The sequence below is a fragment of the Suncus etruscus genome, chromosome 14, assembly GCF_024139225.1.
Source record: "Suncus etruscus isolate mSunEtr1 chromosome 14, mSunEtr1.pri.cur, whole genome shotgun sequence".
Classification (NCBI taxonomy): Eukaryota; Metazoa; Chordata; class Mammalia; order Eulipotyphla; family Soricidae; genus Suncus; species Suncus etruscus.
The window spans coordinates 75,204,616-75,223,100 of NC_064861.1; the positions used below are offsets into that span (position 1 = coordinate 75,204,616).

The 18,485-nt window shown below is 43.9% G+C and overlaps 2 protein-coding genes and 1 non-coding gene across 3 annotated transcripts in view; 2 read left to right on the plus strand and 1 right to left on the minus strand.

Annotated features, from left to right (window-relative positions):
* The window catches only part of ZNF91 (zinc finger protein 91), a 693,978-nt gene that overhangs the window by 381,098 nt on the left and 294,395 nt on the right, over nt 1-18,485 (plus strand). The gene's annotated exons all lie outside the window — the stretch shown is intronic.
* The window catches only part of LOC126027241 (zinc finger protein 93-like), a 594,792-nt gene that overhangs the window by 251,752 nt on the left and 324,555 nt on the right, over nt 1-18,485 (minus strand). The gene's annotated exons all lie outside the window — the stretch shown is intronic.
* Nucleotides 17,168-17,331, plus strand: LOC126029199 (U1 spliceosomal RNA). The gene has a single exon (XR_007502847.1). It is a non-coding gene; the product is annotated as a U1 spliceosomal RNA (small nuclear RNA).

Here is an 18,485-nt window from a genome sequence, read left to right on the forward strand (position 1 = left end):
TTGCAAGGCAAACGCCGCTGTGCTATCTCTCCGGGCCCCTCTTTTCTTTTCTTTTCTTTTTTCTTTTTGTGTCACACCCGGCAGCACTCAGGGGTTACTCCTGGCTCCACGCTCAGAAATCGCTCCTGGCAGGCTTGGGGACCATATGGGATGCCGGGATTCAAACCAATGACCTTCTGCATGCAAGGCAAACACCTTACCTCCATGCTATCTCTCCAGCCCCCCGACTATTTCTAATGACATAAAAGGGACATACATATCTCCTTTGAAAATCCTAGATGCATTCCCTTAACTGCTATAACTCTTATTGAATATCCCCTTATACAGTGACAATTGTGCCCACTTGTTTTTTTGTTTGTTTTTCTTTCCTTTTTTGTGACCTGTTCAATAAGGAATTCTAGTCGAAGAGTCTTTCACTTTAGAATTCATGTTAGAACCAAGGGACTTATTCCCTCGGCCCCCAGTGGCACCAATAATACATTGTGGCATTGTTCCTCTTTGGTATAGGTGCATTAAAATGAGAAAATATTACATATACAAACAAGTTTTTATCTAATACAGATAGGAACCCAATATTTTTTTTGGTTTTTGGGTCATGCTTAGGGGTTACTCCTGGCTCTATGCTCAGAAATCGCTCCTGGCAGGCTCAGGGGACCATATGGGATGCCAGGATTTGAATCATCGACCTTTTGCATGCAAGGTAAACACCTTACCTCCATGCTATCTCTCTGGCCCAGGAACATAAATTTTGTAATGCAGTTAGGCCTTATACCCTGAACATTGGCATAATGACTTGGCTCAGGCCTCAGAAGAATGGCATTGCCCATACACCACTGAATCATTGAGCATCTACGGAAACAACCACAATTGTCTACAACATCACCAGGAAGCAAACCTCTACCAGGGAAGACCCTACCACTGCCCTGGCATTGACTTACTCCAAAGAGTATTCCCTTAACATCCAGATGACTCAGCAACAGCATCGGCTTGCTTGCAGGGCAGGATGCTCCACATATAATGGTGAGGTGAAACTAGAGGGCGCTCCACATCATCCTGACTTCGATGAAGAAAATGCACAGAAACTAGAATCTTTTTTTCCCCCCAAAACTAGAATCTTTAACTACACAAACCTGACACCAACAACAGCTAATGTGTAAAAACCATTCACCAGGATCATAGAGAATGTCTCAGGGATTGGGCAACCTAGTATGCCTGAAACCCAGAGTCAGTCTTATGCCAGAAAACTTCAGGGACAAGGTCTCCTTGTATTTAGGCCAAGGCTTTTATTTTTCCATTTTCCCCATATTTTGCTGGGCCTATGCAAACAACAATAGCTACTCTCACACCGTTATTACTAGATTTCTTTTAACTCGGATCCTTTTTAAAGAAGGAAAAGAGGAGCTTACTAAACTTCATGTTGGTGCTTCAATGAATTCATTGTGATTCAATGACATGCATACATAAACTTTTAGGGGAACTCAGCCCACCAAATGTATCCTCAGATTTTCCTGGTGGGGAGAACTGAAAATACCCCCACGGGGTTCCTCAAAAGGCTCACTGTGGATGCCTTTTTCCCCTGCGTGTATGGTTGAGGAATTTCCGAAGAGATACTTGGCATTGCAGTTTTGGCTATCTCTCCTTTGTAAAAATTACAGGCCGAAATAAGACCTCTATCAAATTCCTTTCCCAGAGAAATTTCCGCACCAAATAGGACAAGCTTGGTCTCTTTCTGTCAGCCTATTTACTTACAAAGGCTAAGTCAAAACATAGCATCTTCAAGACAATGTCTTCTCTTCTTGTCTTTGAGCACCACAGCAGGGTGACTTTGCATCAGGGACTTTCCCTGTCACTTTGAATTTCTGCTAACAAACAAGTTCGGCCAGTGTAGAATTAGGCTATTTACTAAGTATAATTCTGTACCCCTTTCATAAGTTTTATCTTTTTCTATTACCAGATCAAAGTAAGTGGGTCTTAGCCCCTAGCTAGAAAACTATTCCTTCAGGTTGAATATATTTGTTATTAGAAAGAAGGGCCCGGAGAGATAGCACAGCGGTGTTTGCCTTGCAAGCAGCCAATCCAGGACCCAAGGTGGTTGGTTTAAATCCCTGTGTCCCATATGGTCCCCCGTGCCTGCCAGGAGCTATTTCTGAGCAGACAGCCAGGAGTAACCCCTGAGCACTGCCAGGTGCGGCCCAAAAACCAAAAAAAAAAAAAAAAAAAAAAAAAAAAAAAAAAAAAAACCAGGATTTCTGATATCCCTTAATTTACATCAGTAATGACACCTAGGGCCAGGAACTACTTTGATATGTAAGAAATTAGCCTTCCCCAGAGAGATAGCATAGAGGTAGGGCATTTGCCTCGCATGTAGAAGGATGGTGGTTTGAATTCCGGCATCCCATATGGTCCCCCGAGACTGCCAGGAGCGATTTCTGAGCACGGAGCCAGGAGTAACCCCTGAGTGCTGCCAGGTGTGACCCAAAAAAACAAAAAATAAAAATTCTTAAAAAAAAAAAAAAAAAAGAAATTAGTCTTCCTTTTATCCTCTGGCTCCTAACTGAAACCTATTCTATTCTAAGGTTACAAACCACCTAAAGCTATGTGTATTTGTTTTAAAATCAAACAATATACATCGATAGTTCCTGTACTTTGAAAGAAACAAATGTGGGCATTCCTTTCATGATATGAATGTCTCTTTACCCTTCATATACTCCTTTGCCTAAAGATTAAATTTGCCGCACTCCTGCCAGAAACTTGTTGACCCCACATTCTCTGTGTGTGGTTTCATTTATTTCATATTTCATATTTCTCCATCATGGGAATATCCATCATATTTCTCCATGGGGTTGCCCGGGCAACCCACTCTCCCTGAAGTGGATTCACCGAAATTGCACTGGCGCTGCAAGACAGAAGCTGCTTGCAGCAATTCAATAATTTTCAAAAATATTCTTTCCTTTCTCTTCCATCTCTTTAGTTTTTCTTTCAATTTTCTTTTTTTTCTTTCTTTCTTTTTTTTTTTTTTTGGCCACACCCGTTTGATGCTCAGGGGTAAAGTGCTCTGGCTAAGTGCTCAGAAATTGCCCCTGGCTTGGGAGGACCATATGGGATGCTGGGGGATAGAACCACGGTCCTTTCTTGGCTAGCGCTTGCAAGACAGACACCTTACCTCTAGCGCCACCTCGCCAGCCTCAGTAAATTTTCTATTTTTTAAATCAAGTTGCTTTTTGGTCTTCCTAAAAATATGTTTCCTTATCAGTTCCTTCACTGTCAAATATGCAATGCATTTTCTTTAAATAAATTAATAAAAAAGAATAAATAAAATAATAAAAAATAAAAATAAAATAAAATACATAAGTCAATAATATACAATATCAATAAAGTAAAAGTAAAAACTGGGGCCGGAGCAATAGCTCAGTGGTAGGGCATTTGTCTTGCACGCAGCTGACCCTGGACAGACCTGGGTTTGATCCCCACATTTCATATGGTCCCCCGAGTGATTTCTCAGCACACAACCAGGAGTAGCTCCTGTGCATCACCTGGTAAGGCCCAACAACCAAAAAAAAAAAAAAAACTGGTTGCCTTGCATGCAGAAGGACGATAGTTTGAATCCTGGCATCCCATATGGTCCCCCGATGCCTGCCAGGAGCGATTTCTGAGTGTACAGCCAGGAGTAACCCCTGAGCACTGCTGGGTGTGACGCCCCCAAAAAAGTAAAAATAATATGATTGTATCAATAAATGCATAGAAATCATGACAAGATCTAGCACTCATTCATAATAAACACTCAAAAAACAGGGAGATAAGAATCTTTCCTGGGGTCCCTTGAAAGGTGTAACCTTGGGGTTGGTAAAAGGAAACAGGCCAAGGAGTCAATCTGGGTTCAAGATCTGTTCTGTTTATTCAAAGGTAGAATATTTATACTCAGTTTCTTTCTTTCTGTCCTTCCTTCCTTCTTCCTTCTTCCTTCCTCCCTCCTTCCATCCCTCCCTCCTTCCTCCCTCCTTCCTTCCTTCTTCCTTCCTTCCTTTCTTCCTCCTTCCTTCCTCCCTCCCTCCTTCCTTTCTTCCTCCTTCCTTCCTTCCTCCCTCCCTCCCTCCTTCCTTCCTTCTTCCTTCCTCCTTTCTTCCTCCTTCCTCCCTCCCTCCCTCCTTTCTTCTTACTTCCTTCCTCCCTCCATCCCTCCTTCCTTTCTTTCTTCCTCCTTCCTTTCTTCTTCCTTTCTTTCTTCCTCCTTCCTTCTTTCCTTCCTTCCTCCCTTCCTCCCACCTTCCCTCCCTCCCTACCTCCCTACCTCCCTCCCTCTCTCCCTCCTTCCTCCCTCCCTCTCTCCCTCCCTCCCTCCCTCCCTCCCTCCCTCCCTTCCTTCCTTGCTTCCTTCCTTCCTTCCTTCCTTCCTTCCTTCCTTCCTTCCTTCCTTCCTTCCTTCCTTCCTTCCTTTTTTTGGTTTTTGTTTTGGGGTCACACCTGGCAGTGCTCAGGGGCTATTCCTGACTCTATGCTCAGAAACCACTCCTGGCAGGCTCTGAGAACCATATGGGATGCCAGGATTCAAACCACTGTCCTTCTGCATGCAAGGCAAACACCCTATCTCAATGCTATCTCTCTGGCCCCTATACTCAATTTTTTGACAAATCATGAGGCTGATTTACCACAAAAAAAAATCATGGGGGGGGGCAGAGAGTAGCATGGAGGTAAGGCATTTGCCTTGCATGCAGAAGTTTATTGGTTTGAATCCTGACATCCCATATGGTCCCCCGAGCCTGCCAGGAGTGATTTCTGAGCATAGAGCCAGGAATAACCCCTGAGTGCTGCCAGATGTGACCCCCCCCCCCAAAAGTCACAGGGGCAAATTTTTCAAGGCATATTTCTGATGCAGGATCTGTTCAATTTTTGAAGCTGCTTTTTTTGTTTTGTTTTGTTTTGTTTTGGTTTTGATTTTTGGGCCACACCCAGCTGTGTTCAGAGATTACACCTGGCTATGCATTCAAAAATTGCTCCTGGTAATCTCAGGCAAACACATGGGATGCCAGTGATCAAACCCGGGTCTCTCCTGGGTGGCAACATGCAAGGCAAACACCATATCATTTTATCGCTCTAGCCCATTGAAGCTGCTTTTTGCTATCAGTATTTTCTTTTTTTTTTTTTTTTTTGGTTTTTGGGCCACACCCAGTGATGCTCAGGGGTTACTCCTGGCTATGTGCTCAGAAGTCGCTCCTGGCTTGGGGGACCATATGGGACACCGGGGAATCAAACCACGGTCCGTCCAAGGCTAGCGCAGGCAAGGCAAGGCACTTTACCTCTAGCGCCACCGCCCGGCCCCATGCTATCAGTATTTTCTTTTTTTTTTCTTTCTTTTTTTGGTTTTTGGGCCACACCCGTTTGACGCTCAGGAGTTACTCCTGGCTATGTGCTCAGAAATCGCCCCTGACTTGGGGGGACCATATGGGACGCCGGGGGATCGAACCGAGGTCCTTCCTTGGCTAGCGCTTGCAAGGCAGACACCTTACCTCCAGCGCCACCTACCCGGCCCCGCTATCAGTATTTTCTTAGTAGCAAGGTCATTTCAGAATTGTTTAGGTTTTATACATACTGAACTAGGGTCTGAAATGTTATCCCTTACTATGACTGCACATATGCTAAGAGCAAAGTTAGATTTGAGGGTGAATAATTATTCTGTAAAACTAAATAAAATAGGGGCCAGAGTGATAGCCCAGTGGTACGGCATTTGCCTTTCATGTGGCTTATCCAGGACGAACCTTGGTTTGTTCCCCGGCGTCCATTATGGTCCCTCAAGCCAAACCAGGAGTAATCCCTGAACATCAAAAGTGTGGCCCCCCAAAAAAACAAACAAAAATACTAAATAAAAATAGTAAATCTATGCAAATGTTCCTCATATGGTGTGTTTATATATCTGAGTAATTTTTGAGAGGCTCTAAGAAAAGTGAATAATAATTATGAGATAAAGAATATTTGACCAAAGAAAAAGAATATTTAAACCTGGGGCCGAAGAGATATCATGAAGGCAAGGCGTTTGCCTTTCATGCAGAAGGTCATTGGTTTGAATCCCGACATCCCATATGGTCCCCTGAGCCTGCCAGGAGCGTTTTCTGAGCGTGAAGCCAGGAGTAACTCCTGAGCACTGTCGGTGTGACCCAAAAAACAAACAAACAAATAAATAAATAAATATATAAACAAAGAATATTTGAACCTTATAAATATTAAATCTGAGTAATTACTAGCATGTCAGCTGAATGTATGTCTCAATATTTATGCTAGATCAGTATTTATCTTGAATGCCTCTGGACAGACAACCAAGTTTTTTCCAGGTCCCTAAGGCTGTAAATAGAAGTTATTCTTTCAAGCATCTTTTCTTTTCTTTCTTTTATTTTTTATGGTTTTTGAAGCACATCGGTGACTCTCGGGGGTTACTCTTGACTCGTGCACTCAGAAATTTCTCCTGGCTTGGGGGGCCATATGGGACACCAGGGGATCTAAACGCAGTCGGTCCTAGGCTAGCGCGGGCAAAGCAGACTCCATACCCTTTGCTCCACCGCTCAGGTCCCAGGTGCTACTTTTTCAAACATCCTCTCTGTGAGTAAAAACTGCTTTGAAAATTAACTGAAATAGCAGAGAACTTAAAAAAAAAAAAAAAAAAAACTTTCACCTACCACAGACTTTTATCTGACTTGAGACTTCCTCTGCTTGAAACTGTCTCCAGGTTGAGAAGGTGAAAGGGCTGGGCACCTGGGCCGAGTTGAAGACAGGTTTTGCGGAGGCCTCAGCACAAGGCACAAGGCAGCAGGGAGCCTTCCCGGAGCACTGCCAGGCTGGCAAGTGAGCAAGTGAGGTTGCTCCTGAGCAAGGCCACGCAGAGCAGTGTGGAGCCTGCCCCCAGAAAGAGACTGCTTTCCCATGGCTCCAGCCTGGCTGGTTCCAGTAGGTCACTGGGCCACTGAGACTGGAAGCTTATTCCACAGGCACACAAGGACAGGGGCTCAGAGGACTCCCCACACTTTCCTAGGGCACCTACATGGGCCTAGAGGGAAGTGGTGGTTTCTTGGGGGTGGGGAAGTTTCCGGGTAGTCCCCAATGAATGTGCTCAGGACAGGGCTGACTCCTACCTCGGTGCTCAAGATCAGTCCAGGCAGGAAGAGGGTGGGTGGGGTCTCTCTGGGGTGCCGGGAGATCCCCGCAGGAAGAGGATGCCAAGAAGCCCAGTACCGAGGGCTCAACTGACTCTCAAGAAGCAGCCCGGGTCGCTCCTCGTTTGCCAGGAGCCACCCAGGCAACCAGTCTGGGCGACCTCCAGGGGCAACAGAACCTGACAAACCCAAGGGACTGTGACGTCCCTCCCTGGGTCTCAGAACACCCGCCTCCCATGCGAGCCGCCCCAATCGCCCGGTGCCCGATCCCACCCACCCGCTGCCTTCCACGGACATCCGAGTAGCGAGCTGCAGGTGCCGGGTCATGGTCACAGTCACGTCTGTTTCCCCCAGCTGCCTCCAGCGTCGGCCTTAAGTCTCCTCCAGTCTCCACCAAGGCCCTGATAGGATTCCTGACAGAAATGTCCGCTGTGAGTGGCTAGATGCCTCCTCTCTCATCGCAACCGCTGCTCCCCTCGCTGTCCTGGCCCTGGTTCCTGCGAGCTGGTGGGACCCACCGAGGGCCAGAGATCGCCTGGACTGGGCAGGCGCCCTGGGCCTCGGCTCCCTGGAAACACAGCGCAGGGAGTGGCCTGGCGAGGGTGCCTGCCTCCGGCCACCGTCCTTGGACACGCGAAACAGAACGTCAGGGACTCAGGGGCCTATCTTTTCAGTTGACCAACTCTCCAAGGAAGAGCACCCCACCTCACCCAACCCAAACTGGCCAGACAGTCTCTGAGGGGCACAGCCTCAATGGCGGGCCTCGGGGCTCTTCCCCACAGAAAGTGCCTTGGGCCACACCTTCTGGAGAGTGACTCGACCAGGCAAAAGCCTCTGGGCCTCTCTGGCTTCTGTCAGCACAGAACCATCCAGAGGGGATCCCGAGAGACAGAGACACGGCCACCCACAGCCACAGCGCCTGAGCCTCTGCCTCCCTGGCCTCAGGCGGCCCCACGTGGGACCCCAAGAGCCTCCCCTCCCTTCCTGGCCAAGGCTTTTCCTCCGAGCTGTTGAGGCAGCCCCCACCCCAGCCCCACCCCACGCAGGGATTCCTCCTGGCCTCCAAGAGCCATGAGAATATCCTGGGACCAATGCCAGGACTCGCACCAAGTCAGCCCCCTGCCAGGAAAACGCCCTTTCCACCCTGCTGTCTCTCCAGCCCCCCGAAGCCCTCAAACCCACTTGTCCCAAAGGGTGTCTTGGTGAGTGATGGTGCACCTGACGGCGTCCTTGCCTTCCATGCGGCAAACTGTCTTGTGCATTTTCAAATATCACACACTGTACCATTTGGAGGACATTCTAGGTGTTTCTAGGAATAAATGAGATTTGCAATGATGTCAATGGCAACATAGATTATATAACAAGATCCTACTTTTGTGGCCAAAAGTAACAAAACATTGTTTTTCACAGCAATAATGCAGTTTCATATACTACAAATTATAGCAGTTTGAGGAAGTTCTACCTGCCTGTTTCTGGCATAAAACATTGTATGAAAGTTCCCTTTCTCATGGTTCCCATGGCAATTATAGTGCTTATAGCAAGCAATCCGACTTTCCGTGCAAAAATACTGCCGGGTGTGTTGTGGGGAGACGCCAGGCCGAAGGCCCTCTCCCAAGCTTGGAGGGTACTGGGAGGCAGCCATCTTCCCCCTTTCTCCCGGACTCCAGGGACATGCCAGGGTGCTGGCCCAGGCCACCAGAAAGGTGAGTGCGGAGTAGAACTCTAAAGAATGTTGGACTGGGGAAAACACCAACTTTTTTTCTCACTAGCTTCCATTCTCAAAACCATGCGGGGGTGCTAGGATTTTCTATGATTAATGTATGTTTTGCAGATGCAGAATGTCTATATTCTATTCTGTCCTTGCCTATCGCCGTACAAGTTCATGTGAGTCCTTCACTCCCTCTCCCCAACCACCATTACCCCACATTTAACCCTTTTTACCTTCAGTTCTTGGCTCCTCAAGAAGCAGATAATTATCCCCACAAAAAAACCAGCTGCCAAACTGTACCCTAAGTTATATAATAGACTCTCAGCCTAAGAAGATTCCAATACTCTGTTGCTATTGATCTATTCTCAGGGGCTTCCTTCCCTCCTTCTTCTTTCATTCTGGCCTTTGCTTGCTAAGAGACTCGATCTCTGAGAAGTCACGACTCAAGTATTTTTGCTGAGATGGGTCCATGGCCAGCCAGTTATCAGACTGCACAAGCCAAACCACAGATCAATGTGATGTACCAGATTCAACACACCCCAACTATTTCAGAGACATAAAAGGGACACACACACACATACATATCACATATATATATATATATATATATATATATATATATATATATATATATATATATATTGAATATCTTGTATGTATTCCCTTAACAGCTATAACCCTACTGACGATTTTCCCCACTGTTTTGTCTGTTTTTCTCTTTGTGATCTGTTCAATAAGGAATTTTGGTAGAAGAGTCCCTAGATTTAGAGCTTACATTAGAACCAAGTTACAGGGATGTTGGACTTGTTCCAGCAGTGTCCATATACACCAAAAACGCCATGAGGCATTGTTCCGCCTTTGCATAGGCACATTAAAATGGAAAAATACTATACATACAGGCAAGTTCTTATCTAATAAAGATAGGAACACACAAATTTTGTAATGCAGTGGGACCTTACACCCTGACACTGTCATAATGACCTGGCTCAGGCCTTAGAAGGGGCATTTTCCATTCACCCCTGAACCAGGATGCCATCTACGAAACTACCACGGTTGTTTATAACATCACCTGGGAGCAATCCTCTACCACAGAAGAGCCTACCACTGTCCTGGCATCAACCTTCTCCAAAGAGAGGTCCCTTAACACTGAGAAGACATAACACCAACAACAACTACTTGCTTTCAGGGCAGGGCTATCTGCATAGCCCTCTAATTGTGATGTGAAACGATAGGACACTCCACATCATCTTGACTTCAATGTAAGGGTATGCACAGATTCCAGGATCTTTAACTACAGAAACATAACACCAACAACAGCGACTGTGCTGGGATGAGGGTGGAACTGGGGTGGGGGGACTTACTGCCACAACAATGACTTGGATTGGACAACCTAGTATGCCTGGAGCCTAGAAATGGTCTTATGCCAGAAAACTTCAGGGGTAAGGTCTCCTTGTATTTAAGCCAAGGCTTTTCCTTTCCATGCCCCTCCCCATATTTTTCTGTGCATATGCAAATAACAATTGCCAATTTAACAGTATTTTTTCTGTATTTCTTTAACTCTTATCCTTAAAAAAGGGGGTGTGGTGGCCAGAGAGATAGCATGGAGGTAAAACATTTGCCTTGCATTCAGAGGGTTGGTGGTTAGAATCCCGGCATACCATATGGTCCCCGAGCTTGCCAGGACCAATTTCTGAGTGTAGAGCCAGGAGTAACCCCTAAGCACTGCTGGGTGTGACCCCCCCCAAAAAAGAAGAAAAGCTAATTAAACCTTCTGCTAGGCCTTTAGTGAGTTAATTTGTGAATCAATGATTTTCAAAAATATACTTGTTACTGAACCTTTTCTTTTACTTCCATCTCATTAGTTTATTCATTTTTATTTTATTTTTTGTTTTGTTTTGGGGTCACACTTGGAAGCACTCAGAAATCGTTCCTGGCAGGCTCAGGAGAGCATATAGGATGCCAGGATAAGAACCACCAACCTTCTGCATACAAGGCAAACACCTTACCTCCATGCTATCTATTCAGACCCTAGGTTTTTAATTTTGTTGTCTTTGTTCTTCCTGAAACAAATGTACTTGATAAATTGTGCCAGCTATATGATATATTTCCTTTAAGTTAAAAAAAATTAAGAAGGGGCCGGGCGGTGGCGCTAAAGGTAAGGTGCCTGCCTTGCCTGCGCTAGCCTTGGACGGACCGCGGTTCAATCCCCCGGTGTCCCATATGGTCCCCCAAGCCAGGAGCAACTTCTGAGCACATAGCCAGGAGTAACCCCTGAGCATTACCGGGTGTGGCCCCCCCCCAAAAAAAAAAGTACTGCTGGGTGTGACCCAACCAAAAAAAGTTAAGAGATAAAAAAAATAAATAAAAAGGTCTGTGTATGACAGTTGTTGGTTGAATAGGCACAGCAAAATTTGGGGAAAATAGAAAGGAAAAACCTTTGGCCTAAAAACAGGGAGACCTTACCCATGAAGCATCCTGGCATAAAACCAACTACAGGCTTCAAGCATGCTAAGTTGTCTAACACCAAAGTCTTTCACTTTGGGCCCAGTAAAAGCTCTTCACAATCACGGTTATTGATGTCATATCTTCTTTTCTTTCTTTTTTTTTTTTGTTTTGTTTTGTTTTGTTTTGTTTTGGAGGGTTGGGTCACACCCAGCAGTGCTCAGAGGATACTCCTAGCTCTGTGCTCAGAAATCGCTCCTGGCAGGCATGGGGGACCATATGGGATGCCAGGATTCGGACCACTATCTTTTTGCATGCAAGGCAAATACCTTACCTCTATGCTATCTCTCCAGCCCCATGTCTTCTTTTCTTAATCTGTATATCTCCCTTTCTTTGGCTCATTCAATGCAAAAAAGCTCAATGGATGAAAATTCCATGCACCAGCCAGGAGTAATCTCTTTGCGCTACCAGGTGTGACCCAAAATCAAAACCAAAAAATTCTAACTATATAAAATCTTTAAGCACCTTGATTACAAGCATGATTGTAGTTGGGTTTCAGTCATAAGCAAAATCCCCTTCATCAGTCCAACATTCCTGTAACAAGGGGCTCCCTCGTCCCACACCCATCTGTATTCAAGATAGACATTCTACTTCTCTCATTCTTTAACATTGTCATGTTAGCTGTTAGTGTAATTACTTGCATAGCAGCATTCACCATTCTTTGTGGTGAGCTTCAAATTGTGAGCAGGTCCTTCTTGTCTTTAACACTATTGTCTCTGGGCCTTATTATAATAATGTCTTCAATTTTTCATAAAACCCATAGATGAGACCATTCTGTCTCTCTCCTTCTGACTTATTTTACTCAGCACAATAGATTCCATGTACATCCACATATAGAAAAATTTCATTACTTCATCTCTCTTGATGATAGCATATTCCATTGTGTATATGTACCACATTCTTTTTTTTTTTTTTGGTTTTTGGTTTTTGGGTCACACCTGGCGGTGCTCAGGGGTTACTCCTGGCTGTCTGCTCAGAAATAGCTCCTGGCAGGCACAGGGGACCATATGGGACACCGGGATTCGAACCAACCACCTTAGGTCCTGGATCGGCTGCTTGCAAGGCAAACACCGCTGTGCTATCTCTCCGGGCCCATGTACCACATTTTTAGCCATTCCTCGGTTGAAGGGCATTTTGGCTGTTTCCAGGGTCTGGCTATTGTAAATAGCACTGTAATAAATATAGGTGTGAGGGAGGGAATTTTGAATTGCATTTTTGTGTTCCTATGGTATATCCCTAGGAGTGGTATAGCTATATCAAAAGGGTGTTCATTTTCCAGTTTCTTGAAAAATCTACATACTGTTTTCCATAAAGACTGGACTAGACAGCATTCCCAATTTTTTATGGGGCTATGAATTTTTTTCTTGTTATGTTGTCAGTACCTTCTATATTTTTGATTTAGCCTCTTGTCTCATGGATATTGGATTAATAGTTTCTCCCATTCTGTGGTTGGCTTTTGTATGCTAGTCATTGTTTCCCTTTGAGGTGCAGAACTTTTGCAGCTTAATATAGTCCCATCTGTTTATCTCTGCTTCCACTTGTTTGGAGAGTGCTATTTCCTCCTTGAAGATGCCTTTAGTCTCAATGTCATGGAGAGTTTTACTTTTATGTAGTTCTATATACTAATGGTTTTAGGACTGATACAGAGGTCTTTTTTTTCTTTCTTCCTTTTTTTGGGTCACACCCGGCAGTGCTCAGGGGCTACTCCTGTCTCTATGCTCAGAAATCACTCCTGGAAGGCACACGGGACCATGTGGGATGCCGGGATTTGAACCACCATCCTTCTGCATGCAAGGCAAATGCGTTACCACTCATTTCCTCCTTAAAATTGCCTTTAGTCTCAATGTCATGGAGTGTTTTACCTACGTGTTGTTCTATATACCCAATAGTTACAGATCTGATATCAAGGTCTTTAATCCATTTGGATTTTACCTTCGTACATGGTGTTAGCTGGGGGTCTGGGTTCACTTTTCTGCAAGTGGCTAACCAGTTGTGCCAACACCACTTGTTGAAGAGGCTTTCCTTGTTCCATTTTGGATTTCTTGCTCCTTTATCAAAAACTAGGTGAGTACTCAAGCCTATTCCACTGATGAGGGTCTGTCTTTATTCCAATACCATGCTGTTTTGATAACTACTGCTTTGTAATACAGCTTAAAATTGGGGAAAGTAGGGGCCAGAGAGATAGTATGGAGGTAAATTGTTTGCCTTGCATGCAGAAGGATGGTGGTTCGAACCCCAGCATCCCATGCCCCCTGAGACTGCCAGGAGCAATTTCTAAGCATAGAGCCAGGAGTAATCCCTGAGCTGCTAGATGTGACCCAAAAACCAAAAAAAAATTTTAGGGGGAAATTAATGACTCCTATATTCCTTTTCACAAGGATTGCTTTAGCTATTTGAGGGTGTTTATTGTTCCAAACGAACTTCAGAAGTCTTTTATCCCACTTCACTGAAGAATGTAGTGGGTATCTTTAGAGGAATGGTATTAAATCTGTACAATGCTTTGGGGGAGTATTGACATTTAATGATGTTTATCCTGCCAATCCATGAGCAGAATATGTGTTTCCATTTCCACGTGTCCTCTCTTATTTCTTGGAGCAGGATTTTATAGATTTTTTGGTATAGGTCCTTCACATCTTTAGTCAGGTTGATTCCAAGATATTTGAGTTTGTGTGGCACTAATGTGAATGGGGTTGTTTTATTAATGTCCATTGCTTCCTTATCATTATTGGTGTATAAAAAGGCAATTGATTTTTTTTTTTGTTTTTTGATTTTTTTTGGCCACACCGTTTGATCCTCAGGAGTTACTCCTGGCTAAGCGCTCAGAAATTGCCCCTGTCTTGTGGGGGGGCCATATGGGACGCCGGGGGATGGAACCATGGTCCTTCCTTGGCAAGGCAGACACTTTACCTCTAGTGCCACCTCACCAGCCCCAAGGCCATTGATTTTTGTGTGTTAATTTTGTAGCCTGTCACCGTGCTATATGAATCTATTGTTTCTAGAAGCTTTTTGGTAGTCTTTAGGGTTTTCTAAGTAGAGTATTATGTCATCTGCAAACAGTGAGAGCTTGACTTCATCCTTTCCTATCTGGATTTTCTTGATATCTTTTTTGCCTAAGCGCTATAGCAAGTACTTTCAGTACTATGTTGAATAGGAGTGGTGAGAGAGGACAGCCTTGTCTTGTACCAGAATTTAGAGGAAAGGATTTTACTTTTTCTCCATTGAGGATAATATTTGCCATTGGTTTGTGGTAGATGGCCTTAACTATATTGAGAAAGGTTTCTTTCATTCCATCTTGCTGAGAGTTTTTTTTATTCAAGAATGGGTGTAGGGGGCCCGGAGAGAAAGCACAGCGGTGTTTGCCTTGCAAGCAGCCGATCCAGGACCTAAATCCCGGTGTCTCATATGGTTCCCCCATGTCTGCCAGGAGCTATTTCTGAGCAGACAGCCAGGAGTAACCCCTTAGCACTGCCGGGTGTGGCCCAAAAAACAAAACCAAAAACAAAAACAAAAAAACGGGTGTACGACCTTATCAAATGCTTTCTCTGTGTCTATTGATATGATCATGTAATTTTTATTTTTCTCCTTGTTGATGTTGTGTATTATGTAGATAGATTTATGGATGTTAAACCATCCTTGCATTCCTGGGATGAAACCTTCTTGATTATAGTGAATGATCTTCTTGATGAGGGATTGGATCCTATTTGCCAGGATTTTGTTGAGGATCTTTGCATCTGTGTTCATCAGAGATAGGTCTGTACTTTTCTTTTTTGGCAGCATCTCTATCCGGTTTTGGTATCAAGGTGATGTTGGCTTCATAAAAGCTATTTGGAAGTGTTCCCGTTTTTTTTCAATTTCATGAAAGAGCCTGGCCAGGATTGGTAGTAGTTCCTTTGAAAGGTTTGAAAGAATTCATTAGTGAATCCATCTGGGCCTGGGCTTTTGTTTTTGGGCAAAGTTTTGATTACGGTTTTAATTTCCTCAATAGTGATGGGGTGTGTTTAGATATTCTACATCCTCTTTATTCAACTGTGGAAGGTTATAAGAGTTCAAGAATTTATTCATTTCTTTCAGGTTCTCATATTTCGTAGCATAGAGTTTATCAAAGTAGTCTCTGATTACCATCTGCAGTATCTGTAGTGATATCCCCCTTTTCATTTCTGATATAGGTTATCAAGTTTCTCTCTCTCCCTTTCTTTGTGAGTTTTGCCAATGGTCTATTAATCTTGTTTATTTTTTCAAGGAATCAACTTCTGTTTTCATTGATCTTTCGAATTGTTTTTTGGGTTTGCACTTCATTGATTTCTGCTCTTAGCTTTGTAATTTCCTTCTATCTCCCTATTTTTAGTTCTTTTTGTTGATCATTTTCTAATTCTATAAGCTGCGTCATTAAGCTATTCAGGTATACCTCTTCTTCCTTCCTGATGCTTCCTTCCTGTGCTTGCAAAGCTATAAATTTTCCTCTCAGTACCACTTTTGCTGTGTCCCATAGGTTCTGATAGTTTGTGCCTTCATTGTCATTTGTTTCCAGGAGAGTTTGATTTCCTCTTTGATTTTATCTTGGACCCACTGCTTGTTCAGAAGCAGGCTGTTTAATTTCCAGGTGTTAAAAGTTTTTCTTCCGTGTCTCTTTGTGGTTCACATTTAATTTCAGAGCCTGTGGTCAGTGAAGATAGCCTGCAAAATTTCTATCCTCTTGATTTTATGAAGGTATGTTTTATGTGCCAGCATGTGGTCTATCCTGGTGAACAACCCATGTATATTGGAAAAGAATGTGTATCCAGGTGTTGGGGGATGGAGTGGCCTATATATCTACTAAGCCTCTTTCTTCCATTTCTCTTTTCAAGTCTAGTATATTTTTGTTGGGTTTCAATCTAGTTGACCTATCAAGTGTTGAAAGGGCCGTGTTGAGGTCTCCCAAGAGTCCACTCTATTTTTTATTGATTTTAGTTTGGCGGCCAACATTAGTGACTCTCAGGAATTCAGAAATTATACTTGGTCTGCTCAGGAAAACATGGAGTGCTGAGATAGAACCCAGATCAGCAGTCTGAACAACCTGTATCCTCACCATTGTGCTTTCTTACCAAACACTTTGTATTTTTTTTTTTATTGAATCACTGAGTTACAATAAGCTTGATGGAATTTCAAGTGGATATTGTTTAAATATTGATCCCAATCACCAGTGTCCCTTAACCTCCTCTAATGGCACATTGTCCTCCCAACAGTGCAAATTCCTTATATTATAACACACACCGACATCCAAAGTCTGGAATATTGGCGTAGACAAGACCAGAATGATAATCACCAAAAATAACTCCCCACAGCTCTTATGTAATTAGAACCTTCTGCCATACTCAAACAGGATTATATCCTGCTAAGTTACAAATTTCTCATTTTGGGAAATGGAGGGGTGGGGGGTCAAACTCAATCATGTCAGGCGATAGTCCTGGCTCTGAGGAGCAGATAAAGGATGCTGAGTTTTGAACTGGGTTTGGTACATGTAAGGCAAACACTCTCCCCACTGTTCTACTTCTCAGCCCCCTTGGCTGCTGGTATGGGACCCAATTGTGGAAACTAAACTTGATTTGTTTGAGAAATTTCATGATCTTGGAAATTTCCATTGGGGGGGTCCCCACAGGGCATTGTTCATGACCATATGCTCCAAGGTTATACCTGATGGGGTACAGGAACCCACATAGAGTGATGGGTTGAAACCCAAGTTTCCTTCCTTCAGCACAGCAAGAGACTTTCCAGTAGAATGTGGATCCAGCTGACAAATGAATGAGCATAAACAAAATTTAAACTAATATTTTAATAAATAATACTTGCCTGGCAGGGGAGATACCATGATCACAAAGGTGGTTTCCCCAGGGCGAGGCTCACCCATTGCACTCCGGGTGTGCTGACCCCTGTGATTTCCCCAAATGTGGGAAACTCGACTGCATAATTTATGGTAGTGGGGGACTGCGTTCGCGCTCTCCCCTGAAAAAAAATTTTAATAAATAATTATCTCGTCCTCACAAATCACAGTATAACTTTAGTGTAAAACTTACTATGAATTTCTTTAGCTTTTTTTAAAATTTATTTATTTTTGTTTAAATACCATGGTTACAAAGTTGTTTATAATAGTTATTTTGTTTTTTTTTTACTTTGTTTTTTAATATAATTTTTATTTTGATCATCGTAGCTTACATATTTTTCACAATAATATTTTAGGTACATATTTACATAAAATCAGGGGGGATTTCCATCACCAATTTGTCCTCCCTACACCTTCGTTTTTGTCCTACCTCCCATATGCTCTTCCCTAACCCCCAGGGCTGCCAGAATATGTGGTCCCCTCTGTATCTAGCCTACTACTTAGTAGTCTTGCACCTGTTTGGTCCTGGTGCCTCCCTTATTTCCCCCTCTAACTGGGAGGCAGGACTAGCTAGTTCAAGTTACGTGGTTTTGTTTGAAGAAGAGAAAAGTAATAAACTGGGGTAAAGGTCTAATATGCCGAAAATAAGCGGAATTCTTCTAGAGGCTCTCATCATTGGTTTGAGAGATGAAGAAGAAAAAGGTGGGGCCCGAAGAGATAGCACAGCAGCGTTTGCCTTGCAAGCAGCTGATCCAGGACCAAAGGTGGTTGGTTCGAATCCTGGTGTCCCATATGGTCCCCCATGCCTGCCAGGAGCTATTTCTGAGCAGACAGCTAGGAGTAACCCCTGAGCACTGCCGGGGGTGGCCCCAAAACAAAAACAAAAACAAAAAAAAGAAAAAGGTGAAACACTCCACCAGTACAAAAAGAAGTGTCAAATATCCAGTGAGGACTCCAACAATAACGATAAGCACCAAAAAAAAAAAAAAAAAAAAAAAAGAACCGCCACGGTCTTGAGATAAGAACATGGCAGAGCACATAAAGAAAGAAAAGAAGGGCCCGGAGAGATAGCACAGCGGCGTTTGCCTTGCAAGCAGCCCATCCAGGACCAAAGCTGGTTGGTTCGAATCCCAGTGTCCCATATGGTCCCCCGTGCCTGCCAGGAGCTATTTCTGAGCAGACAGCCAGGAGTAACCCCTGAGCACCGCCGGGTGTGGCCCAAAAACCAAAAAAAAAAAAAAAAAAAAAAAAAAGGAAAGAAAAGAAGAAAGAAAAAAAA